This window comes from Schistocerca nitens, chromosome 7 (genome assembly GCF_023898315.1).
Source record: "Schistocerca nitens isolate TAMUIC-IGC-003100 chromosome 7, iqSchNite1.1, whole genome shotgun sequence".
NCBI lineage: Eukaryota > Metazoa > Arthropoda > Insecta > Orthoptera > Acrididae > Schistocerca > Schistocerca nitens.
This window is the reverse complement of record NC_064620.1, coordinates 486,204,503-486,232,185: the sequence shown is the minus strand read 5'-3', so window position 1 is coordinate 486,232,185 and position 27,683 is coordinate 486,204,503.

Sequence of the window (27,683 nt, the reverse complement as noted above, 5' to 3'; positions counted from 1 at the left end):
TTAAGTCGTTAGGTTAGTTAGGTTTAAGTAGTTCTTAGTTCTACGGGACTGAAGACCTCAGAAGTTAAGTCCCATAGTGCTCAGAGCCATTGTGGCCTTTGACGTTCCGGTTACCTGTCCTGGGCATTGACGTAATTTTGGCTAGTGTATTTTCCTCATCGTGTTCATGCTGTCCAGCACATGTAGTTGAATACCTGAGGTGTGTTGGTAGTTTTGGGCGTTTATTCTCACTTGGCTGGATTGGGCACCAGTATCGAGAACGTTGTGCTACTGACATCTTGCTGTCGTTTTGCCGGTCGGGTGGAGCAGAACTGATGTTGGTTGGTTCGTTGGCTGGCTTTCGATTGGGTTGCCTTCCTGGCTGCGTGTCTCACCTAAACGTGAGTTAGTGTTACCTTTCCATGCCGATCATTGGGACCTTCTGAGCGCCGCCCCTTGTGTTTTACAGAGTGATTTCCTTTTAAGTCTTAAGTATTCTGTATGGCCTTCAGCTGAGTTTTAGCTTATTAAAATTGCAAGGCTTTTCTTGTTAGGCCTTAAGCTATAAAAAATTGTATCTTGTTTGGTATGTTGCCTTCAGCCGAGTTTCAGCGTTTCAAAATTAAAACTGAAAATTCCTTTTGCCTAGGTCTTAAGCCGTACATTGGTTTCAAGTTGGTATGTAGCCTTCAGCCGAGTTTTCAGCCTCTTCAAATCAAAAGCTGAAAAATTTTGTCTAGGCCTTAAGCCATAAAAAATATTTTCTAGTTTTTATGTGGCCTTTAGCAGAGTTTTCCAGCTTAAATTAAAAATTGGAAATTTCATTGTGTGCGCTTTAAGCTGTGAGATTGTTTGGTTTTCGTGTGTGGACTTCAGCTGAGAGTTAAATGAAGTATTTTAAGATAAAGCCTTTAGCCTATTTTAGTTGAAATTTAGAAGCTCTTCCCTTTAGGCCTAAAGCAGTAAAATGATTTTCTGCATGGTGTGTGGCCTTCAGCCGAGTTTTAATCTCTCTTAAATTAAAAATTCAGGATCCTTGTCTTGCCCTTAAGTCATAAATTGTTATTCTTTAGTATGAGGCCTTCAGCATTTTCAAATTGAAAGCTCGTCCTCCTCGGCCTTAAGCCGTTAAATTGTTTTGTTGATATGCGGCCTTCAGCCGAGTTTTCCGCCTATTTAGATCAAACTTTAAAAATCCTCGTCTTGGCCTTAAGCCGTAACATTGTTCTTGATTAATGTGAGGCCTTCAGCCGAGTTCTATGGGAAAAATATAAGCTAAGGTTTTCAGCCTATTTATATTGAAGATAAAAAAATTTATCTCAAGAAGTGAAACCTCCAGAAGAACTCCTGTACCTCAATTCCTTGCTTAAGGCTTGTGCCTTGGATTTTAGATGTGGCCTTCAGCCGATCTAAATTAAATCAAAGGAAGTCTTTCGTTAAAACCTTGATAGTTTTGATTCTTGCTTGTGTGATTGTGTGTTTTAAGAAATGAAGTTTATATGTTGAGTGCAACTGACAGTAACTTATTTGGCCCCTTTCCATAAATATAACCGCATCTGCTCTGTCCTGCTAGCAAAGGGATTTCAACTACCCTGACTCAAGAATGAAGCCTGCTAGAATTACTAAGGAAATATTTGTTATACTGCAGAATTCTTTTTCCATATTGATCTATTTCCATGCGATGAAGCAAATTCAATAAAAAAAATCAGTCAACCCTATAGCAGCGAACGAGAAATTCACTACAGACTTGGATTTGCACTCAGTCAGCAAAATTTCATTTTCGAGGTGTGGAAAAAAGATCTCTACTGCAAATTTATGTTTCTGCAAAAACAGTTGTCAGTTTCGAGTTGTGGCCAAGTCAAGTCCAGAAATGGTGGCAATTTCTTGCTCTGGTCAAAATATTTCTGCAGGTAGTTTTCCGTGAGGCAGAGAAGACCTACTAATGAGCTGACTTGCTTGTAGTTACTAATGCCAAAGAGTGATGCCACTTTTGGCGTCACGTTCTGCATCTCTTTCATTCTTTGGGAATCTATTGATAGCGACAGACGAAAAGCTTAAAGCTGCGTAAAACGCTTAAACAATACTGTGGCCTAGACTGTGTACTGAGGTGAGGAAAGTCATCTGATAGCGAGATGTACTCAGGAGATTCATACGAAAAGGTTTTCGACGTGATTATAGCCGCGCGAGAGGAATTAACAGACTTTGAACTTGAAATGGTAGTTGGAGATAGATGCAAGGGCCATTCCATTTCGGAAATCGTTACGGAATTCAATATTATGGGATCTACAGTGTCAAGAGTGTGCCGAAAATACCGAATTTCAGGCATTAACTCTCACCATGTGCAACGCAGTGGCCTTCACTTAACGACCAACAGTAGCGGCGTTTGCTTAGAGTTGTCATTGCTAGCAGGCAAGAAACAGTACGTGAAACAACAGCAGAAATGAATGTAGAACGTACGACGAACGTATTCGTTAGGACAGTGCTGCGAAATCTGGTGTCAATGGGCTAAGGCTGCAGACGACCGACGCGAGTGCCTTTGCTAACAGGGCCGGCCGGAGTGGCCGAGCGGTTAAAGGCGCTACAGTCTGGAACCGCACGACCGCTACGGTCGCAGGTTCAAATCCTGCCTCGGGTATGGATGTGTGTGATGTCCTTAGGTTAGTTAGGTTTAAGTAGTTCTAAGTTCTAGGGGACTTATGACCACAGCAGTTGAGTCCCATAGTGCTCAGAGCCATTTGAACATTTTGCTAACAGCACGACATCGTCTGCGGCGCCTCTCCTGGGCTCGTCACCATATCAGCTGGACCCTGGTCGAATGGAAAACCGTAGGCTGGCCAGATGAGTTCAGTTGGTAAGAGCGTCAAGCAGATGCCACGAAGTCTTGGAACCAATTCCTTAACAAGACTCCGTGTAAGCTGGAGTGGGCTATGTTCGCATGGAATGGAATGGATCCTCTGATCAAACTGCACCGATCAGTGACTGGAAATCACCATGGTCGGCTACTTGGAGACAATTTGCAGGCATTCATGGACTTCATGGTTCAAAAAAACAATGGAATTCTTATGGATGACAATGCGCCATGCCACTGGGACATAATTTTTTTCGATTGGTTTTGAAGACCATTCTGGAAAACTCGAGCGCATGATATGCACACATACCAAAAATTAATGGGACATAAGCGAGAGGTCAATTCGTGCACGAAATAGGCTTTATTTCTGCAGGGGACTTCCAACGACTTGCTAAGTACATGCCACGTAGAGTTGCAGCAATACACCAGGCAGAAAAAGGTCATAAAAAGAAGGTCCTACACGATATACGATATTAGGAGGCATGCTATGACATTTGCTACGTCAGTGTATTTTCACTTTAAGTGCTACTGTGATCGTTCATCTCCTCAAATTTATGTTCTACTTTGTTTCATATAAATGGAGAGCTACGTTTACCCTCAAATTCCCTCATGTAGCAGTTTAACAGGAGGATTTTTCCTTCTCGCCTCAACATATAAATCGCACAAGCCCCATGACGGTAGTTAACACGCGTATAGCAAGACGGAGGGGCTTCACCATTCATTTCAAGTAATATTACGTAATCGGACAGGAATGTAGGCATGAAGCCCTACTGCCAGCATATCTACGTCCTGTATGCACGGCAGCTTGCATGTTTAGATTCCTTCATGTAATCATTATGTTTCACACATTCCAGCATTAAAGAGGATCTTCAGTAACGTGGAACGGGTGGTAACGTTAATAGTGATGTGTCGGCAGCTGGGCCAACACCTTGTAGATAGAGATGGCTTAAAAGGCACGCTAGACTAACGCAGACGGGCGAGAAGTACTGGAACAGGATACGTAATTAATGCTATGAAGAAAAGAACGGAGCTTCTCATATACTTATCTTTAATTTCTTCTTGTACATCTCTATGGTGAACACAAGTGAGACTCTAATTACAATCAATGTAAGGCTAATGGCGCCTTGCTAGTTCGTAGCCATTAACTTAGCTGAAGGCTATTCTGTCTCTCGGCTAATGACAGAGAAAGGCTTCGTACGTCTAGTCGCTAGCTCTGTCGTCCGTACAACTGGGCTGAGTTCGAGTCAGTCTCTCGAGACCTGCCTTGTGGTGGCGCTAGGTTTGCGATCACACAGTGGCGACACGCGGGTCCGACATGTACTACAGGACCGCGGCCGATTTAAGCTACCACCTAGCACGTGTGGTGTCTGGCTGTGACACCACAAATAGAACTGTCATTGACTGAGTCTGTAATTTGCATTAATAAATAACACTCAACGTATAACTATATTCCGTTTGTTCTTACGTATAAAACGAACGTAGAGTGATAAACCTTAACTGTCAAATGTCACGCCGGGTGGACCCACAGAAAAAGTTAAGTGCGCTGATGACATGGCTTCAATGGTAATTGCTACATGACGTTCTGTGTTCTGCTATGCAAATGACGAACACACCTGTCTTATTATGCATATGAAACATGTAAACGCGGTTGTAACCAGGATTGTTTTCTCTTTAAATGAATGATTATGCTTTGACGCAATTCATAATGAGCCATCACTTGAGACTGGAATTATAGGCCGTAACTGCTATTGTGAATACACACAGTTAGTAAGAGTACTGGAGGAAAATGATGACATTTCTAAAATAAACACACGCTAATAACCGTTTTGCATATATTACCATCCATGATAAGCAGAACTTTCGTAAAGTCTGTGCAAAATGGATCCGAAACAACGCAATAAAGGCCATAAGCCCAAACGTGTGAGAATCTGTCAGCAGCTACTGGACCATGCTAAGAAAGATGAAATATTTTTGTAACGATTCATTACTGGTGATGAAACGTGGACCAGAGGCTAAACTTCAGAGCACGGAAGATCTCCAGCAAAAATGAAGTTGTAGGGTCAACCATCCGCAGAAAATGTGATGTTCAATAGTTGTTGGAATGCGCAATAGCCAGTTATGTAACATTACCCGGAAAAAGGGTCAACCGTAAACAGCCAACGCTATATTGATATATTTTGCAGACAGGTGAAGCTTCCAGTTCGAAACAAACGCCAAGGTCTGTTGAAAAACGGCGTTCTTCTTCTTTTGATAGCGTAACATGTCCACATACAGCCTCTTCAGAACATGCAATTCGAAGTATTGGAGCCTCAATTATACAGTTCGCTCCATCGAATTTCCATTTGAAATAAATGGCTGAAATTCCGTCGAAAGTCTCATTTCCATTTATTTGGTCCACTTAAAGAGTCCGTTTATTCATTTCCGATAAAGAACTGAAAGATGTGGGGCTTACATGGGTTGGTGCTCAACCGAAAAACTTCTTTACTGGGCGTAATGGAGAGCTTGTGCAGTGATGGCGGAAGTGGACTGAAAAGCGAGATTATTAAGCTGATAATCTAAATTTTAACGTTTTTAATGTTGTTCTAATAGACTAAAAAAATTCGTTTTGACTTGACCTCGTACTCCCAAGATGATTTTTATCCTTTGTCTCTCGTTAGTCAGCAGCAGAAATTAGGAATACACCGCTAGATAAAGACCACTTCCAATCTTACTGCGTTCACAACGTTCCTGTATGCTTTCTAAAGACTTCTGCTGGGTCTTCGTCTCTGTTTTCATAATTTCTTGAAACCAAGCAGAGAAAGCTCTTGGTCCATCTACCACATTTTCCCTGGATCCGCGTTCTGACCAGCTTCAGTTAATTTTCATTACACCAATAATTACGTTTTACACTCCAGCGTGTATCCTGATGTATAAGATTGTCCTGCCTCTGCCACAAATTTCCAGTACTCGGAGATTCCTTGCTGGTAACATGAAGGTTGTTTCTCCCATTAAAGTGGAATGTCTCTGTCAAAACTTAAAAACTGTAGTATATACTTATACCATGACATGTTCACCTTCTGTTTCTTTTGCCGTTCTGTCGTTTTCAATGAAGACGCTCTAAAAAATTTTCTAGCAAAAGAGGCTGTAATGTATTGACCAGACGAGGTCAGCCCGCGGCCCAGTGACAATAGCAGCATGAGAATGGGTCCGGCAAACACGTTGCAATTTGGCGAGGGACAAAGCCGGGACGTTCACCCAGCCGCCATTGTATGTCAGAGTAAATAGTGGGGCATTTGCTTATACAAACACATGTTGCCAAGCTGGGGAGAAAGTACTAGACATTTGCAAGTACAAAGACAGAGAGGACAAATGCACACGTCCAAGGGACACTGAACGCCAATTCTTAGCGGACGACATGCAGTTTTCCATTCGAGGGAACCACTTGTACGTATCGCTTCCTCGGTGCTTTTGTGTGGTCTTACTGCCGTGAGCATTGTGGGTGGTACGAGATAGTGGAAAGGGTGTTGTAAAGTAATTTGACTGTCCAGAAGAAGAACATGAACTGATCAGTCTGGTACATAGCAACACCCACAGAGAAAGATCTGCAGAACGTCAGGAAATCATCATTGTGTGAGTGTCTTGACTTGGGGACACCAAGGAACCGCTTCCGAAGATACACAGGAGTAGAGACATCAGCTGGAGACAGCATAGAGACACTCTGATGAAATCGTTCGTAAGACTTGTCTTCTGAGCATCACTGCCACTCGTGCCAATATTCAGCTTTAGCACAGGTCTACAACACGCACCACCCGATGCATCCACACCGCTGGTGTAAGACACTGCGAGACGATTCCAACGCGCATCCAACTGCACCACCAGTGGCGCGACCATAGCTCGGTAAATGGCCTGGACTACAATATGCCCTTCAAAGTCGGCATGCCATTTCCGTTTATCTCTCAGTAGACATTATTAAAACCCTGGAAACGATTCTGAGAGCTATTATTATTGATAATTGGGCATATTAAAATTTTAAATATGGTTAAATGATGATGGCGTCCTCTTGGGTAAAGTATTCCGGAGGTAAAATAGTCCCCCATTCGGATCAGCAGGCGGGGACTACCCAAGAGGACGTCGTTATCAGGAGAAAGAAAACTGGCGTTCAACGGATCGGGGAGTCGAATGTCACATCCCTTAATCGAGCAGGTAGGTTAGAAAATTTAAAAAGGGAAATGGATAGGTTAAAGTTAGATATAGTAGGAATTTGTTAAGTTCGCTGGCAGTAGGAACAAAATCAAATAGGGGTGATGCAGGAGAAGGTTTAATAATGTATAAAAAATTAGGAGTGGGATTAAGCTACTACAAACAGCATATGAACGCATTATTGTGGCCAAGATAGACACGAAACCCACGCCTACTACAGTAGTACAAGTTTATATGCCAACTAGCTCTGCAGATGACGAAGAATTGAAGAAAAGTATGATGAAATAAAAGAAATTATTCAGATAGTGAAGGGAGACGAAAATTTTATAGTCATGGGTGACTGGAATTCGATAGTAGGAAAAGGGCTAAGAAATGAAAGAGGAAGCCGCCTGATAGAATTTTGCACAGAGCACAACTTAATCATAACTAACACTTGGTTCTAGAATCATAAAAGAAGGTTGTATACATGGAAGAAGCCTGGAGATACTGACAGGTTTCAGATAGATTATATAATGGTAAGACAGAGATTTAGGAACCAGGTTTTAAATTGTAAGACATTTCCAGGGGGCATATGTGGATTCTGACCACAATCTGTTGCTTATGAACTGTAGATTAAAACTGAAGAAACTGCAGAAAGGTGGGAATTTAAGGAGATGGGACCTGGATACACTGACTAAACCAGAGGTTGTACAGAGTTACAGGGAGAGCATAAGGGAACAATTGACAGGAATGGGAGAAAGAAATACAGTAGAAAAAGAATGGGTAGCTTTGAGAGATGAAGAATTGAAGGCCGCAGAGGATCTAGTAGGTAAAAAGACGAGGGCTAATAGAAATCCTTGGGTAACAGAAGAAATATTGAATTTAATTTATGAAAGGAGAAAATATAAAAATGCAGTAAATGAAGCATTAAACAGGAATACAAACGTCTCAAAAATGAGATAGACAGGAAGTGCAAAATGGCTAAGCAGGGATGGCTAGAGGACAAATGTAAGGATGTAAAGGCTTATCTCACTAGGGGTAAGATAGATACTGCCTACAGGAAAATTAGAGAGACCTTTGGAGAATAGAGTACCACTTGTATGAAAATCAAGAGCACAGATGGAAACTCAGTTCTAAGCAAAGAAGGGAAAGCTGAAAGGTGGAAGGAGTATATAGAGGGTCGCTACAAGGCAATGTACTTGAGGACAATATTATGGAAACGGAAGATGATGTAGATGAAGATGAAATGGGAAATACGATACTGCGTGAAGAATTTGACAGAGCATTGAAAGACCTGAGTCGAAACAAGGCCCCGGGAGTAGACAACATTCCATTAGAACTGCTGACAGCCTTTGGAGAGCCAGTCCTGACAAAACTCTACCATCTGGTGAGCAATCAGCTGTGGCGAACAATCAGTTTAATAAGTCACGGATGCAAAATACTAACGCGAATTCTTTACAGACGAATGGAAAACCGGTAGAAGCCGACCTCACGGAAGATTAGTTTGAATTCCTTAGAAATACTGGAACACGTGAGGCAATACTGGCCCCACGACTTATCTTAGAAGCCAGATTAAGGAAAGGCAAACCTACGTTTCTAGCATTTGTAGACTTAGAGAAATCTTTGGCAATGTAGACTGGAATACCCTCATTCAAATTCTAAAGGTGGCAGGGGTCAAATACTGGGAGCGAAAGGCTATTTACAATTTGTACAGAAACCAGATGGCAGTTATAAGAGACGAGGGGGATGAAAGGTAAGCAATGGTTGGGAAGGGAGTGAGACAGGGTTGTAGCCTATCCCCGATGTTACTCTATATGTATATTGAGCAGTGAAGGAAACAAAAAAAAATTCGGAGTAGGTATTAAAATCCATGGAGAAGAAATAAAAACTTTGAGGTTCGCCGATGACATTGTAATTCTGTCAGGTACAGCACACAAAAACAAATTCCAATATTATAATGTTTCTGTTTGTAGAAGGCACAGTTTCGCATTTTAGTTACTTTGTAGTGTATTGTTCCGTCGTCATTAGTATGGGTAGGAATTGTGATTGGTGCATCCAGATGCTACCTGAATTGGTGACCCTTCGCTCACGTCTCCAGGTGGTGCTGGCTATGGTCACACAGCTTGAGGCTGTTGACAATGAACGACACTCTATGTGTGTGTGTGAGTGTGAGTGTGTGTGTGTCTGTGTGTGTGTGTGAGGAGGGGTGGGGGTGGGAAGAGGGGATTGACCGAATGTGGAGATCCAAGGGATGTCCAGCATGTCCCACGTATGCTCCGATTGGCCTGCCACTGGGATGGCCCGGTTACTGCCCTCATTGAGGAAGGCCCCTCACCCATAGTCGAGTGGGAGGTTGCTTCAAGCTGTGGCAGGCACCGAAAACCTTCTGGGAGGCCGATAGATTGGCCTCCCCAGTAAGAAACAGGTTTCAGGCTCTATTTGTGGCTGATAAAGATCCAGAGTCAGGTGCAGTCACCTGCCCTGTTTCAGAAGAAGTTTCTGTTCCCGCAAGATTTTGGCATACACAGTGTGACCTCTCCCTCTCTCTTTGCTCCGTTTCTTTCGCTGATCTTTCCTCTTCTTTCTTCCTTCTTCGTACTGCGGCTATATCTCAGGGTTTTCAATGCAGAAATGTTGTGAGAGGGGGGTACATGTGTATGGTGGTTCACGATATCGTAGTGTTATGAGGGAGCGTCACTCATGCCTCTGGTTTGGGAATACTGAAGACTGAAGTACGAACATTTCTCAAAAGGAAAACAGGTATGTGCTCTCTTTTCTTTTAAAACCATAAATAATAGCGTCGCTAGTACTATCTATCGTTCTACTAAACCGAATGAGCGCGACACCATTGATGAAGTTCCAACCTCGAATGAACTTTATTAATACCAATTAACTGAAATAAAAAAACTTATCCAATGCAAAAGTCACTCACAGAGTAATTAGTTTCTGATGTGTGTGTAGTGGTCATTGATACTTAAAAGATCGTTTCGATAATTCTATCACTGTCCGTTTATGAGTTGCTAAGCGACGTATCAACAAGCTGACTATGCAGTGATTAATACACTCCTGGAAATGGAAAAAAGAACACACTGACACCGGTGTGTCAGACCCACCATACTTGCTCCGGACACTGCGAGAGGGCTGTACAAGCAATGATCACACGCACGGCACAGCGGACACACCAGGAACCGCGGTATTGGCCGTCGAATGGCGCTAGCTGCGCAGCATTTGTGCACCGCCGCCGTCAGTGTCAGCCAGTTTGCCGTGGCATACGGAGCTCCATCGCAGTCTTTAACACTGGTAGCATGCCACGACAGCGTGGACGTGAACCGTATGTGCAGTTGACGGACTTCGAGCGAGGGCGTATAGCGGGCATGCGGGAGGCCGGGTGGACGTACCGCCGAATTGCTCAACACGTGGGGCGTGAGGTCTCCACAGTACATCGATGTTGTCGCCAGTGGTCGGCGGAAGGTGCACGTGCTCGTCGACCTGGGACCGGACCGCAGCGACGCACGGATGCACGCCAAGACCGTAGGATCCTACGCAGTGCCGTAGGGGACCGCACCGCCACTTCCCAGCAAATTAGGGACACTGTTGCTCCTGGGGTATCGGCGAGGACCATTCGCAATCGTCTCCATGAAGCTGGGCTACGGTCCCGCACACCGTTAGGCCGTCTTCCGCTCACGCCCCAACATCGTGCAGCCCGCCTGCAGTGGTGTCGCGACAGGCGTGAATGGAGGGACGAATGGAGACGTGTCGTCTTCAGCGATGAGAGTCGCTTCTGCCTTGGTGCCAATGATGGTCGTATGCGTGTTTGGCGCCGTGCAGGTGAGCGCCACAATCAGGACTGCATACGACCGAGGCACACAGGGCCAACACCCGGCATCATGGTGTGGGGAGCGATCTCCTACACTGGCCGTACACCACTGGTGATCGTCGAGGGGACACTGAATAGTGCACGGTACATCCAAACCGTCATCGAACCCATCGTTCTACCATTCCTAGACCGGCAAGGGAACTTGCTGTTCCAGCAGGACAATGCACGTCCGCATGTATCCCGTGCCACCCAACGTGCTCTAGAAGGTGTAAGTCAACTACCCTGGCCAGCAAGATCTCCGGATCTGTCCCCCATTGAGCATGTTTGGGACTGGATGAAGCGTCGTCTCACGCGGTCTGCACGTCCAGCACGAACGCTGGTCCAACTGAGGCGCCAGGTGGAAATGGCATGGCAAGCCGTTCCACAGGACTACATCCAGCATCTCTACGATCGTCTCCATGGGGGAATAGCAGCCTGCATTGCTGCGAAAGGTGGATATACACTGTACTAGTGCCGAAATTGTGCATGCTCTGTTGCCTGTGTCTATGTGCCTGTGGTTCTGTCAGTGTGATCATGTGATGGTATCTGACCCCAGGAATGTGTCAATAAAGTTTCCCCTTCCTGGGACAATGAATTCACGGTGTTCTTATTTCAATTTCCAGGAGTGTATTTGCCGTATCCCGACAGTAAATCGCTTCTCGCTTGCTTTAAGCATTAAGACGATTACTATGCCGCTCATATAAGTCTTTGATAGTTATTATCAAGCTAATCTCCGTAAATTGCGGTTAATGTTACTGAATCATACACGCGACGATAACGCCCGATATCCAGCCGAGTATCTTAAACTCCGCGCCGAAATTTGAAAATTCGCGCTCGATTTGTTTGCACCAAAGTCGGGCTGTGGTTCACTAGAATAATTTTTAATCAACTGCGGGTTTTAAATTAACAATTCTGTGCCCATTCATGAAAGTCACAGCAGATCCGCATTCGACGATTAGTTGAACGCGCACTCGAGCAACGAGGAAGTTTTTGTTCTTACAAAGAGAAAACATATCACGCACAATGCAACAAGGTTATTTGCTATGTCAAAACATATTTGTATCTATCTCATTAAAACTCATTACCTATTAAATGTTGTACATAATTAAATTATTTACTCTGTAAATAATCAATAAAATTTAGAAATGAATTACATGTATAAAAAGAAATCTCAAGTTGATATGACGTCATGGGTCACTTGAAAGGGTATAGTACTGCCCGACATTGAAAATAGGTACAACATATTTTTTCTAATAATAACTCAATTTCAATTAATACAGCGAAGCCGGATACCAGTGTGGGAAAGAATGACAATTTATTTTATTTAATTGATCACATGTGCACTCCCACAAAATAAATCCCTACATCCAGTTTGGTGAGATCTGTGAAATGAATGAATGTATGGTCGTCTGCTAACCGCAGATAGTGAATGTGAATATATGATCATCTTTGAGATGATCCTTTGGCCACCTTTGGTGGAACCAAAGAGATGAAATTTACCGGAGCTTTGAGCGCCTGAAATGTGGCTGACCAATACGGTAGCAAGGTGCTCCCCCACTTCGGCAGAGGTACGAGAGGACCTGAGGAACGGCCATGTTTCAGCACTCTGCCGGTGGATCTAGTGTTGGTAAGACCTGTCTTAGGTATGCTTCGTAAGGACAAAAGAGTGGAGACATGGTATGCATGTGAAATACTTAAGAGTAGTTTTGAATAATAATTTCTCTATTTCAGGAACTTTTGTGGGGAGAATTAAATGTCACGCAGGTAATATTAAGGGGATCGTAGTAATCTTGGGAAGTGACCAACGGTCACAATGAAACCACGTGTTGAAATACTTCCGAGTGCTTAAGTTAAGCTGAATTACTAGCGTGTGTACTATAAGTTGAAATATTTCAGAAATGGCGTGTGCAGGACTTGGAATTAGAGACGAGTACTTCCACCTGGTGAGTACTGTGTGAGTCTCAATCTGTGTATGAGACAAAGGATAAAGAGAAGTACTCGTCCATGGTATCAGTTGAGGACTCGCGTGTGTGATGAATATGTTCTTAATATTACTTTGCGTGTTATGTTTCCGTGTGACGCTTTGATTCAAACTATAATACTCTGAGAGAGAAGCAAGGTGAAACAGCCGTCTATCCAGCAACGCCACTTGGCTTGCATTGCACAGGAAGACGTGCATATAACCTCCAGAGTCCATAGTAGGAAAGAAAATTACGAAGTGGGGCAGTGTCGTGTGAAATTGGGATAAATACTAATTGAAGTGGGAAAGCTGAAAGTGATGTGATTATAACGTTGTGACTATTCTTTGTATTGTATGTTGCCAGTGTGATGTATTTCATGAAATTTAAGTATGTGTGGTTGGCATGGGAGAGTAACAAGATAGCTTCAGAGGCAGTGGGTTATGCATGTTCCTTTTTGTACCGCTCGGTCTGGAGAAAATTTTCGTAATGATGGGTGTGAGAGTCGAAGTGTGAGATGTAGCAAAAGATCCACCATCCTATCCAGAAAGTGCACAGTAGCGTTAAATAATTACGAGACCATAAGATAGAGAATCACCTATGTAAATCCATGCCCACTGGGCGGAATTTCTCATGTGTTATTGTTGTAGGTTATAGAATTTGTGTGTTTAGGTTATAGAATTTATCGGAATAAATAAGATAGTGAAAAGAAAAAGATTGCTGGCCTTTTCCTTCGAATAGTATGTTGTCATGATATCCAGAATTTATAATGTGTGCGCCATTCATATTCAGTGCGATGGCCACGTGTTGATCAAAGCCGTTAAATGAGAAAGAAAATGTGGTATTGCCAGTGCGTAGTGAACAGTCAGAGTTGTGTAAATTACTAACAGTCAGTTGTGCGTTATCCGTTGCGTAATATTCAAACGGGAGAATAATTTGTAACTTAATTGCGAGTACTAGAGCTCAGGCTACTTGATAAATAAGAATGAATCCACTCGCTTGGAAGACCTCTCTTCTTGCAGGCCTGACTGCTTGATGCCACAGTATGAGCAAGGCCTGTGGGTGCCTCTCACACTACTTGTTTCAACTCCCCTATATTCACGTGACGCAAAGTAGATCCGACTATATTGGACATACTCCTAGTACTTGCGAGCTCCAATGTCAGACACGTAAAGGTGACGCTTAGGAATATGGCTGCCAGCGATAGGAAGAAATCCAGTGTGCACTCTGTGTGCATACCAGAAGGAATCATTCTACATGTGGAACACATGATTCTGGTAGCCATGAAAAACACGTGGTGCAGCCAGTTGCAGGTTCTGACTCATGGAGGAAGTGATGATGTCTGTCACTTTGGATCGGAAGAGATTCTTTCCGATTGTCGGCAGTTACTGGTAACGACTGCCAGTCATGCTTGCGGGATGAAGCCAGAGCTCGCCATCTGTAGCGTCGCTCACAGGGCTGGTTGCGGACCTTTGGTATGCAGCCGAGTGGAGGGTCTGAATCAGAGGCTCAAATAGGTCTGTGACATTTTCGGCTGCATATTCCTTCACTTGGCCCATCGGATGGTGAGATTTCGGGTGCTTCTTAACATGTCAAGAGTCCACACACCTTATTCTCAGAAAAAAGTTTTTTTTCGATTCTTCCGTCCATAGAGCTATTTCTAATCATTTAGCTGATGAAAATCTCGATACTGAGATTAATTTGATTAAAACTACGGCGTCCAACAATGGATACGAACCTACCACAGCGTCTAAGACTTCCAAAAACAAAACTAATAATAGAACAACAGCCTTAGCACTTCTGCTGAAAACGAAAGTAGTGAAAAAGAAATTCTATATCGTTTCCAGAACCCGATCCTTGCAGGATTCGTTGTCTACTCCAAAAGAAATACGTCTGTAAAATAGCATTTTCTACTGATAATCACTTGAAAAATAATCTTATTCACAATTTTAAACCAATGCATTCTCCCTTACAAAACTTGGGTCATAAAATAAGCTGTGTCATATGTCCAGCCTGTTACCCTCATATGACGGGAGGTGGGAACACGTAAAGCACCAACGAAAAATTGTCAAACATAAATGTTTTGGTGATCCAGGTGTTATGATGGCCATAGTGCTGCATGGGCATACAGACCTCCAAATTGCAAATTGGTACACTCACCGGTGGACGTTATTGCGACACTGTACTCCTCTTGCCCTTGGGGTGGGAAACTACCCTTAAGGTCGGAGGAATAACCAATAGTCAATAGTATGAGGATGCAGAATGCAACGGAAACCACGGTATGAAAGATACATAAAGACATGTGACCAGTAATTGGAAAAGTGCCATGATGATCTCTCCATTGACAAAAGATTCCGGAATAGACTCCCAATCCGATCACCGGGGAGGGGGAGGGGGGCGGGGACTACCAACGTGAAGTGACCATGTGAAAAAAAGTGAATAACCAACGAAAGGATAACGTTCTACAAAGTCAGAAGACTGAACGTGGTAGGGCAGCTAGAAAATCCGAAAATTCAAATGCTAAAGAGCTCGATATAGATACGGCGGTCGTCAGTGAAGTGAACTAGAAAGAAGACGGGAACTGGTCAGATGGCTATAGGATAATATAAACAGCAGCAGAAAACTGTATAACGAACAAGAATTACGTTACGTATAGGAAAGTAGGGCAGATGGTAAGTTACTGTGGCCAGTTCAGGGATAGAGTTGTTCTCATCAGAATCGACAACAAACCAAAACCGACAATGATGGTTCAGGTATACATGCCGACGTCACAAGCTGGATAGAAGAGATACAGAAAGTGTGTGAGAATACTGAACGGGTGGTTAAGTACGTAAAGGAAGATGAAAATCAAGTCATGAGGGACTGAAATGCACTTGTAGAGTAAGGTGTGGAAGAGAGGGTTACCGGAGAACAGGGCTTGTAGTAGGATTGAGACAGGAGGAAGACTAATTCAGCATTAATTTTCAGTTAGTAATAGTGAATACTCCGTTCAAGAATCACAAGTGGAGGAGGTGTACTTGGAAAAGACCGGGTGATACGGAATTATTTCTGTTAGATTACATCACCGTCAGGGAGAGAATCCGAAATCAGACACTGGATTGTAAGATGTGCTCAGGAGCAGATACATGCTCCGTGATTTAGTATTGACGAAGATTACGCTGAAGTTTAAGAGACTAGTCAGTAAGAATCAGTGTGCAAAGAAGCGGAATACAGAAGTACTAAGCAATGAAGAGGTACGCTTGACGCCGCGCGGGATTAGCAGAGCGGTCTGAGGCGCTGCAGTCATAGACTGTGCGGCTGGTCCCGGTGGAGGTTCGAGTCCTCCCTCGGGCATGGGTGTGTGTGTCCGTCCTTAGGATAATTTAGGTTAAGTAGTGTACAAGCTTAAGGACTGATGACCTCAGCAGTTAAGGGGCTCCGGAACGCCCTATACTTGCAATGTTAAAATAACGCTTATAAATTACATCTTTCCTCACAAAGTATTTGAGGTAGGAAGTTGAACTTTTTACAGATTATTTATTGGAATATGGGCTACAACTTAACACAGGCATTTTACAAAATTTTAGTTCAGTTATTAAAGATGATTTTTTTTTCAATTGTAATGAAAATTCACAACATTTTTTTGCAATTTTTTGTTTATATATTCAAAAATATACAGTTTTTTGGAAAAAGACTGTGTTAAATTATGCAGAAGGTACTGTGTAACATTTACTGAAAGTTTGAAACAAATATGTTCGGAAGATCCTTAGAAAACATGTAATTAGTATGAGAAAATAAAAGTTTTGGGAATCGAGCGACAAAGATTGGATTAACTTTTTAGTGCATTCCAGGTCCATAGGATGGATTATCTTCATCCTCTGCAAACTCCTCCTCCAACTTCCTCTTGTTCCTCCTCCTGTTTACTCTTGCTTGTATTTCTAGACTCTACAGCCCTGTCTGCAGCCCGAAGGCGTTCCTTGTCTAAAGCAAGCATCGCTCGTACCATGTTAGAACCTATCTTCATTCCCATATTTCTAAATACCTTTGGCTTTCCAACATTTCTCATTTTCTTAAAAGCCTTCAGAGGATTTCTAATAACTTTACTTTTACTCATTATTATACTTCAACAAAACAGAGACTCAAGAAACAGAATTAATTACGAATATTTTCGAGATAACGACAGAGTAAATAAACATGAAACAATCGACAATCACACCAGCGATATATATTGAACCATCACAGGTTAGCCACAACACATACTTTATCTCACATCACTAAAATGTACCTGTTGAACACGGACGTTAATAATAACACCATTTGACAGCAGTTTAACAGCGCCACAGTGGGTCACGCCCATGTAGAACACATTTCAAAAAAAAATTAAAAATAGTTGTAGTCTTCGGAATTGAATAAATTATATATCTATTAAAAGGTAATAGTCTGCAGATTCAGAAAACGCAAAAAAGTAAAAATTGAACGTTTCATGATTTTGAGCCTTTCCTGAGCCCCTTAAGTCCCATAAGATTTCACACACATATTGGTACGCTTGAAGTTCTCGGAGGCAATAGATACTGCGATAAGGAACAGCTCTGTAGGCAGTACAGTTGAAGAGGAATTGACATGTCTCAAAAGAACCACCACAGACGTTGGAAACACAAACATAGATTAAAAAAATGGAAAACACAAGAGATACTTCAGTTGGCCGATGAAACAAGGAGGTACAGAAATGTTCAGGGGAATTCAGGAATAGAGAAATACAGGTCACTTAAGAATGAAATAAATAGGAAGTGCAGGGAAGCTAAGGCGAAATGGTAGCATAAAAATCGTGGAGAAATCGAAAAAGAAATGACTGTCCAAAGGACTGGCTAAGTATATAGGAAAGTCAAAACAATCTTCGATGAAATCAAAAGCAATGATGGGAACATTAAGGTGTAATAGGAATTCCACTGTTAAATGGAGAGGAGCGAGCGGATAGGTGGTAAGAGTGCATTAGAGGCCCCTATGAGGGGTAAGACTTGTCTGAAGACGTCGGAGAAAAAGAAACAGGAGTCTTTATAGAAGAGGTAAGTGATCCAGTGTTAGAACCAGAATTTAAAAGAGCTTTGGAAGACCTAAGATGGAATAAGGCACAAGGGATAGATAACATTCCATCGGAAGTTCTAAAACCTTTGTGGGAAGTGGAAAAAAACAACTATTCATGTTGGTGTATAGAATGTATGAGTCTGGAGATACAGATTCTCACTTTAGGAAAAACTCATCCACGCAATTGCGAAGGTTGCAAAATCCGACAAGTACGAATACTATCACACAATCCGCTTAACAGCTCCTGCATCCAAGTTATACAGAAGAATGGAAAAAGAAACTGGGGATTTGTTATATGACAATCAGTTGGCTTTAGGAAAGATAAAGACAACAGAGAAGCAATTCTGAGGTTACGATTAATAATGGAGCAAGACTAAAGAAAAATCAGGACATGTACAAAGGATTTGTCCCTGGAAAAAGCGTTTGACAATGTAAAATGGTGCAAGATGTTCGATGTTCTGTGAAAAACAGAGGTAAGCTATAGGAAAAGATGGATAATACATAATATATAGAAGAGCCAAGTTATAAGAGTCGAGGAGCACGAAAGGGAAGAAGCAGTGGTTGGGAACGGAGTGAGACAGGGTTGTAGCCTCTCCCCGATGTTATTCAATCTGTATATTGAGCAAGCAGTAAAGGAAACAAAAGAAAAATTCGAAGTAGGTATTAAAACCCATGGAGAAGAAATAAAAACTTTGAGGTTCGCCGATGACATTGTAATTCTGTCAGAGACAGCAAAGGACTTGGAAGAGCACTTGAACGGAATGAACAGTGTCTTGAAAGGAGGATAGAAGATGAATATCAACAAAAGCAAAACGAGAATAATGGAATGTAGTCGAGTTAACTCGGGTGATGCTGAGGGAGCTAGATTAGGAAATGAGACACTTAAAGTAGTAAAGGAGTTTTTATATTTGGGGAGCAACATAGCAGATGATGGTCGAAGTAGAGAGGATATCAAATGTAGACTGGCAATGATAAGGAAAGCGTTTCTGAAGAAGAGAAATTTGTTAACATCGAGTATAGATTTTAGTGTCAGGAACTCGTTTCTGAAAGTATTTGTATGGAGCGTAGTCTTGTATGGAAGTGAAGCGTGGACGATAACTAGTTTGGACAAGAAGAGAATAGAAGCTTTCGAAATGTGGTGCTACAGAAGAATGCTGAAGACTAGATTCGTAGATCACATAACTAATGAGGAGGTACTGAATAGAATTGGGGAAAAGAGAAAGTTGTGGCACAACTTGACTCGAAGGAGGGATCGGTTGGTAGGACATGTTCTGAGGCATCAAGAGATCACCAATTTAGTATTGGAGGGCAACGTGCAGGGTAAAAATCGTAGAGGGAGCCCAAGAGATGAATACACTAAGCAGATTCAGAAGGATGTAGGTTGCCGTAGTTACTCAGAGATGAAGAAGCTTGCACAGGATAGAGTAGCATGGAGAGCTGTATCAAACCAGTCTCTGGACTGAAGACCACAACAACAACAGCAGAAGAGCCAAGAGGGAATAATAAGATTGTTTTACCAAGAACAAAATTTTGAATTAAAAAGATGTTGTCTTTCGCCCTTAGTGTTCAGGCTACACATTGAAGAAGCAGTGCCAGAATAAAACAAAAGCGCAAGAGTGGAACTAAAATTCATGTTGAAAGAAAGTCAGTAATTAGATTTGCTGATGCAATTGCCTCTTCAGTGAAAGCGAATGAGAACAGATAAATTTAAAGTCAGGACTTGTTATCACGAAGTAGATGAAGTTAAGGAATTCTGCTATCTAGGAAGTAAAATAACAAGTGACGGACGGAGCAAGGACATAAAAGGCAGACAAGCAATAGCAAAAAAGGCATTCCTGTCCAAGAGAAGTCTACTGGTGTTAGACATAGGCTTTATATTGTGGAAGAACTTTCTGAGAATTTACATTTCGCGCACAGCATTGTATGCTAGTGGTACATTGACTGCAGGAAAATCGGAACAGAAGAGAATCGAAGCTATTTTGATGTTGTACTATAGAAGAATGTTGAAAATTAGGTGGACTGATAAGGTAACGAATGAGGAATTCTCCGGATAATCGGCGAACATTTAATAGAAGAAAGGACAGTACGGTAGAACATTTGTTAAGACATCACGGAATAACTTCCATTGTATTGGAGGGAACTGTAGAGCGTAATAAGTGTAGAGGAAGACAGAGATTAGAATACATCCGGCAAATAATTGAGGACGCAGGTTGCAAGTGCTACTCTCTCTCTCTCTCTCTCTCTCTATATATATATATATATATATATATATATATATATATATATATATATATATATATACTCCTGGAAATGGAAAAAAGAACACATTGACACCGGTGTGTCAGACCCACCATACTTGCTCCGGACACTGCGAGAGGGCTGTACAAGCAATGATCACACGCACGGCACAGCGGACACACCAGGAACCGCGGTGTTGGCCGTCGAATGGCGCTAGCTGCGCAGCATTTGTGCACCGCCGCCGTCAGTGTCAGCCAGTTTGCCGTGGCATACGGAGCTCCATCGCAGTCTTTAACACTGGTAGCATGCCGCGACAGCGTGGACGTGAACCGTATGTGCAGTTGACGGACTTTGAGCGAGGGCGTATAGTGGGCATGCGGGAGGCCGGGTGGACGTACCGCCGAATTGCTCAACACGTGGGGCGTGAGGTCTCCACAGTACATCGATGTTGTCGCCAGTGGTCGGCGGAAGGTGCACGTGCCCGTCGACCTGGGACCGGACCGCAGCGACGCACGGATGCACGCCAAGACCGTAGGATCCTAAGCAGTGCCGTAGGGGACCGCATCGCCACTTCCCAGCAAATTAGGGACACTGTTGCTCCTGGGGTATCGGCGAGGACCATTCGCAACCGTCTCCATGAAGCTGGGCTACGGTCCCGCACACCGTTAGGCCGTCTTCCGCTCACGCCCCAACATCGTGCAGCCCGCCTCCAGTGGTGTCGCGACAGGCGTGAATGGAGGGACGAATGGAGACGTGTCGTCTTCAGCGATGAGAGTCGCTTCTGCCTTGGTGCCAATGATGGTCGTATGCGTGTTTGGCGCCGTGCAGGTGAGCGCCACAATCAGGACTGCATACGACCGAGGCACACAGGGCCAACACCCGGCATCATGGTGTGGGGAGCGATCTCCTACACTGGCCGTACACCACTGGTGATCGTCGAGGGGACACTGAATAGTGCACGGTACATCCAAACCGTCATCGAACCCATCGTTCTACCATTCCTAGACCGGCAAGGGAACTTGCTGTGCCAACAGGACAATGCACGTCCGCATGTATCCCGTGCCACCCAACGTGCTCTAGAAGGTGTAAGTCAACTACCCTGGCCAGCAAGATCTCCGGATCTGTCCCCCATTGAGCATGTTTGGGACTGGATGAAGCGTCGTCTCACGCGGTCTGCACGTCCAGCACGAACGCTGGTCCAACTGAGGCGCCAGGTGGAAATGGCATGGCAAGCCGTTCCACAGGACTACATCCAGCATCTCTACGATCGTCTCCATGGGGGAATAGCAGCCTGCATTGCTGCGAAAGGTGGATATACACTGTAATAGTGCCGACATTGTGCATGCTCTGTTGCCTGTGTCTATGTGCCTGTGGTTCTGTCAGTGTGATCATGTGATGTATCTGACCCCAGGAATGTGTCAATAAAGTTTGCCCTTCCTGGGACAATGAATTCACGGTGTTCTTATTTCAATTTCCAGGAGTGTATATATATAAAGACGAAATCTCCTCCCTCATCAACGTGTTTTCAGTGGTGCATTCGGCCCAGACTTATGTTTTATGGATGACAATGCACGACTGCTTCGAACAGCGCTCACGGAGGATGTCTCGGAACGAGAGGATGTTCCGAGAATGGGTTTGCCTGTCCGTTCCCCCGACTTAAATACCATCGAACACGTGTGTGATGCGTTAGGGGGACGAATTATGTCATTACATGCAACAAACATCCATCAATTATCAACAGCGCTAATGGAGAAATGGAACGCCCTACCACAAAAAGTCTGGAGAGTAGAAATCTATTCTGTGGGAATCAACATGGGTTTCGAAAAAGGCGATCGTGTGAAACCCAGCTCGCGCTATTCGTCCACGAGACTCAGAGGGCCATAGACACGGGTTCCCAGGTAGATGTCGTGTTTCTTGAATTCCGCAAGGCGTTCGATACAGTTCCACACAGTCGTTTAATGAACAAAGTAAGAGCATATGGACTATCAGACCAATTGTGTGATTGGATTGAAGAGTTCCCAGATAACAGAACGCAGCATGTCATTCTCAATGGGGAGAAGTCTTCCGAAGTAAGCGTGATTTCAGGTGTGCCGCAGGGGAGTGTCGTTGGACCGTTGCTATTCACAATATACATAAATGACCTAGTGGATGACATCGGAAGTTCACTGAGGCTTTTTGCGGATGATGCTGTGGTATATCGAGAGGTTGTAACAATGGAAAATTGTACTGAAATGCAGGAGGATCTGCAGCGAATTGACGGATGGTGCAGGGACTGGCAACTGAATCTCAATTTAGACAAATTTAATGTGCTGCGAATTCATAGAAAGAAAGATCCCTTATCATTTAGCTACAATATAGCAGGTCAGCAACTGGAAGCAGTAAATTCCATAAATTATCTGGGAGTACGCGTTGGTAGTGATTTAAAGTGGAATGATCATATAAAGTTGATCGTCGGTAAAGCAGATGCCAGACTGAGATTCATTGGAAGAATCCTAAGGAAATGCAATCCGAAAACAAAGGAAGTAGGTTACAGTACGCTTGTTCGCCCACTGCTTGAATACTGGTCAGCAGTGTGGGATCCGTACCAGATAGGGTTGATAGAAGAGATAGAGAAGATCCAACGGAGAGCAGCGCGCTTCGTTACAGGATCATTTAGCAATCCCGAAAGCGTTACGGAGATGATAGATTAACTCCAGTGGAAGACTCTGCAGGAGAGACGCTCAGTAGCTCGGTACGGGCTTTTGTTGAAGTTTCGAGAACATACCTTCACCGAGGAGTCAAGCAGTATATTGCTCCCTCCTACGTATATCTCGCCAAGAGACCATGAGGATAAATCAGAGACATTAGAGCCTACACAGAGGCATACCGACAATCCTTCTTTCAACGAACAATACGAGACTGGAATAGTACCCTCCGCCACACACCGTCAGGTAGCTTGCGGAGTATGGATGTAGATGTAGACTATCAAACTTTTGGTCAGCATGGCAACACGTTGTACAGCGCACAGTGCGGTCTGCGGGGATTGCACACTCTATTAAGAAACGTGTTCCACCTTTTGTAGTATTGAGATGATCGTTAATGAATCGCGATTACTTCGGCAGCAGTCCTTTCCATGTGTGATCTAACTTACTTGGCACTGACACATCATGCGAAAGTTACTTTCTTCCTTATGTTTGACACTCCAGTGTACTAAGAAGCGACGTGAAGTGGGATTGGCATGTGAAAGCAATAACAGGAAAGATGGAGTACTATCCGTCAGTGGCTAGCGGAGTATATATATAGTTGTATACAAGCAGCAGTTGTTAACTCGTACTCATTGCGTTTCCCTGGGAGGAATATATCAAAAAGTCCAAAGAAGCTTCGGAACTCACGGCTGCAGTGTAATATATGTTGATACTCTTTGCTCTCTGCTCTCGAGCTGGGTCACTGTGTCACTAAGGCAAGAAGAGCGTGTCAGTTCTACAGATACGGCTCGCAAAGTAGGTCATCCGGCATTTGCCACTGTTGTGTGTTTATTTCCATCAGGATTCGAGCAAGTTTCCCACGAATGCAAGTGCGTTATTCATGCAATGGGTTCTTCTCATTTCCTTCAGCTGCAGACTGATATCTCTTCAAAGTAATTTCGTGTTGTGTCAAGTATTATTGCAGATATTGCCTGAACTTTGGCGTCCATTGTTGGGATTGTCGCTTTCTCAAGATATAACCTGTCACTTTTATTGTTGTTTTAGATCATTGTGTTTGTGATATATCACTTACGAAGTAACTGTACTGTCCGTTCCCCCGACTCAAATACCATCGAGCACGTGTGTGATCCGTTAGGGGGACGAATTACGTCATTACATGTTTACCAACTCTCTATAGCGCATTGTGAAATGGGCGTACTCTTCTATCAGTACTATAATGCTTTCCTGCTTTTTGTTTAGAGTTGAATAACTAGTACCATGTTGTTTCTTCTACTGATTTTTATTTATTTCAAACTAGTTTTCAGCTTACTGGGCCATCTTCAGAAAACAAGTGACTAGCGCCTGGAAGAGACACTAGTTCTTAGGGAACCAAACATTATAAGCTAAACTATTCATTTGCATAGAGTATTGTGCTTCAGACTTATTTCATAACGTTGAAATTACAGCTCGCTGTGCAAGCGGACCGTATCTTCCCTTATAATGTTTGGTTACCTAATAACTTGTGTCCCTTCCAGACGCTAGTCAATTGTTTCCTGACGATGGCCCAATAAGCCGAAAACTAAGTAAACAAACCTTAGGAGAACAAAAGCAGTGTACTTGTTAAAACCGTAAGCATGGAATTGCTCTATCAAAAAGTAACGGAAGAACCCATAAATAACATTTTTCTGCCTTTCAGTCATTTATTAAATGTAAGACAATTGGCGACACGCTGTAACAGGAACACTCGACTGTAACCAACTTTAACGCATACTGTTTCTCCTATGTGATTGCTTGTTGACATTTTATGCCCGCCATTAAGGCGTTTTTTGCAAATGGGACCATCAAATGAATGGACAATTTAACAATGAAATCCCCTCACTTTCTCTGCAGTATCTTATTAGTTCCACCGTACAGTTCAAAGCATCACTTCATCTTAAGGCTTGTAGCTGCCTCTTGAAGGACTCATTTCACTGACAACTGGACTGAAACAAATAATTGTGACTGATGCTGCTCCGTTCCATAAGATAGTGCACTACTGTTTCTTTCTCATGTTCTTTATCTTGATGACCGTTTTGTGTACTTTGAAACATTCACTGTAGGTAAAGTTCGGAAAATGAAACTGTGCTCCATAATGTGTGTTGATTAATAAAATAACGTTTTATAAGGATAGCCGGCCGGAGTGGCCGAGCGGTTCTGGCCTCTACAGTCTGGAACCGCGCGACCGCTGCGGGTCACAGGTTCGAATCCTGCCTCGGGCATGGATGTGTGTGATGTCCGTAGGTTAGTTAAGTTTACGTAGTTCTAAGTTCTAGGGAACTGATGACCTTAGAAGTTAAGTCCCATAGTGCTCAGAGCCATTTGAACCATTTTTTTATAAGGATTGAAGAGGACTACATCAGTATTTTTATGTCTTTCTTAAATTGAACCTAAGTTTGTTAGCGTTCGTTATCTATTCAGAGAATATTCACTATTTTCCATAACAATTCTTGATTGCAAAAGAAAAAAAAAGTTATTTACGTTGCATGAACGAAGAGATATTAACTTGGATTTGTATGGTCAGTTCTTATTTTGTCATATTTAACTGTGCAATTTAATATGTCGATTTTATTTAAAGTAGTAGTGACGAAGCATGAAAAGTATCTACAAAGACACAGATTGGTGAAAGCAGAAACAAAGTCAGGATAATTTTATAATTGAAGTTGACACCAGCGGTAGACTGCTGTGGTTGTGACGTATTTTAACCGAAAAACGAACACTCAAGACAACAGTATGTTATAGTATAACGAAAGATCTTTCACAAAAGCTAAATGACTTCTCATCACAAGTAAAGGTTATTAGTGGCAACAAAGTGTCCAGGTACTAGTAAGTGTCACAGCAACAGAGGTTGAGGCTAACAAAGAAAAAGCAGAGATCTTAAACTCCAATATCTGATGTTTATTTACTAATTAAGAGTGCTGTCCCAGCTTAATTCTAGCACCGTGGTAAAAATGAGTGAGACAGGGTGTTTCAGAATTCCTGTTACAGGCTTCTAGGCATTGCAGAGAGTACCTAGAAGATAAATTTTTCGTGAGGAACCCTATGTAAGGAAACGTAATGTTTGCATATGAAATAAGTTTGAAGATTGGATATCTTTCAAATCTCCCGCGTCACGGTACACACACAAACTAACTAACCTATGGACATCACAACATCCATGCCCGAGGCAGGATTCGAACCTGCGATCGTAGCAGCAGCGCGGTTCCGGACTGAAGCTCCTAGAACCACTCGGCCACAACGGCTGGCTGGGCGTCGTCGGTCGCTGTTGTAATTATGGTATTACACGCGATTTTCGGCCGGCTACTACGACTGCGAAAAATTGGTCCGTTCGCAGCTAGGAGCACTGCCTATGCGCAGTAAATGGAAGAAGCCACAGATCACATTTGTCTGCAGGAAATAGTCTAGAAGCGATCCATGATACAATCACCCAATTTCATTTACCATAGTTTGCCGAATTTGAGAACTTATTCTGAGATCAAGCACACTGTGGAACAAGGTCTAGAACTATGCCCAACATTCTGGAAAAATGGTGCAAATGGCTCTGAGCACTATGGGACTTAACATCTGTGGTCATCAGTCCCCTAGAACTTAGAACGACTTAAACCTTACTAACCTAAGGACATCACAAAACACCCAGTCATCACGAGGCAGAGAAAATCCCTGACCCCGCCGGGAATCGAACCCGGGAATCCGGGCGTGGGAAGCGAGAACGCTACCGCACGACCACGAGCTGCGGACAATATTTTGCAGGTAATGCAGTTATCTGCAATAAAGTATTATCTGATAAAAGTTGCACAAATGGCCAGTCAGATATTGATAAGATTTGAAAATGGCGCAAAGATTCGCAACTAGAATTTATGTACAGAAATTAAAATAGTGAATGTCATAAAACGCTGAAACATATTACATGGTGTCCAGAAATTTTGTAGAAAATTGTAGTGTTGGGCCACGACGTATATACTAGGGCTAAGCAGGTGCATTGTAGTTGCAAAAATTGTAGTCGACACTGACAACGAGGGATTGGTTTCATGGTAACCGTTACACAATTTTTCTGTTGCTGTAGCTACTTGTACAAGCGTGATTTAACTGCACAGGATAGGATAGCTTTCGTGACGTGGAGGTTGCTGAGGTTATTTTGTGATGAAATTCGGACGAGATTTGATAGCCGATTCCATAAACCTGCAGGTACTGATAAGGCAGTTCAACAGTTATTCAACAAGTTTAAGCGCACGGGTACCGTTAAGAGCGATCCCGGACAACCTCTGCTGACCGAATTGCAGACATTCACTGAATGCAGTCCAATGTCGGTGCAGTGATTACACTAATTTGTATTTTAAAATTTTTCGTCAGATGATTTCTTGAAAGTAAGTATCCTTGAATCACATTTTACTCTGATTCGAGGGTTAGCCTGCAGGTCTGAGACACCAAGAGTGCTTGGCGTGGCTTACCCCGTCGGAAGTTCAAGTCCGCCCTCGGGCCTGGGTGTGTGTGTTGTCCTTAGCATGAGTTAGTAGTGTGTAAGCCTAGGGACCGATGACCTCAGCAGTTTGGTCCCATAGGAACTTACCACCACCACCTTCTAGAAATAACTGCCGTTTTGTCTATCACGTCTGCTTTTTACACAAAATAAGAAGTGATATTTTGACGATTTTATGTTCTGAGCCCACAAATGTATTCAAAACACCATTTCATAAAAGGTGAATTAGTCAAAATACATTTAAAAAATAAAATACATTTAAAAAGATATTCTACAGAACTTCCATTATTTATTTCGCGAGTACCTTGTATAAAAACAAGAAGCCAATAAAGTTTCATTAACTTTTATAGTTTCTCCTCTTTGACTTACTTGCAGATCCTTATTTAAGACGACTGTCTTCTTCAACATC